The sequence below is a fragment of the Hoplias malabaricus genome, chromosome 7, assembly GCF_029633855.1.
Source record: "Hoplias malabaricus isolate fHopMal1 chromosome 7, fHopMal1.hap1, whole genome shotgun sequence".
NCBI lineage: Eukaryota > Metazoa > Chordata > Actinopteri > Characiformes > Erythrinidae > Hoplias > Hoplias malabaricus.
Window position 1 is genome coordinate 2,668,009 of NC_089806.1, and position 852 is coordinate 2,668,860.

Sequence of the window (852 nt, forward strand, 5' to 3'; positions counted from 1 at the left end):
CACAGCTCCTCATTGTTAATAACCTGAAAATTTTAGATTGCATGTGATTTTAATTAATAAAAAAATTGAATATTTGAATGAAAACAAAAAACACATTAGTTTTATATGTAAAAATGTATAATCTTATTTTTTTTTGGGCTATGAGAGAAAAAAAAAAAAAAAAAAATATATATATATATATATATATAAGTAAATAATGTAGTTAATTTTTGAGCAGGGCTAAATCTGTATTACATAACCAGTATTTTGAAAATATGGGAGTGTTGTTTTTATGTATTATTTCACTTGAAAGAAGTAGTCATGGTCAAGAGGCAGACACCTCAACAGACAGACACTCACACAATGATTATGTGTTAAAGTTTCCATATTAATCATATATGAGTTAATGTGTTAATGATGACAGCACTAATTTCTGGACACTATTGAGTAGCCAATGGGAGGAAACTGCAGCACCCAGAGAAACCCACACATAGGGTGGAAGAACTCAGCACACTCCTCACACAATCACCGATGGTTAATAAGTAATTGATACAACAAACAGACAGCTCTCCTATTTGTTTGTTACTACAGCTAAACCAGATTTTTTCTTTTTAGAAAAATTAAGTCAAGGATTCAGGACAACTACTCAAATTCTTGACTGTTCTGGATTTTTCAGGGCGTCTGGTCAACCTACAATGGGCAATTGACATTATACACCCAGTTGAACCAGGCTCTTTGACACAGTCTGGAGTTGGGCATCTTCTTTCATGAAATCATTCTACAACATTAATTAGCTGAAACATATAGCACCTTGCTTTTAATATCAACACAGGCTACCAGTGGCACAACACCCAGCTTCTCTCACTCAAATTC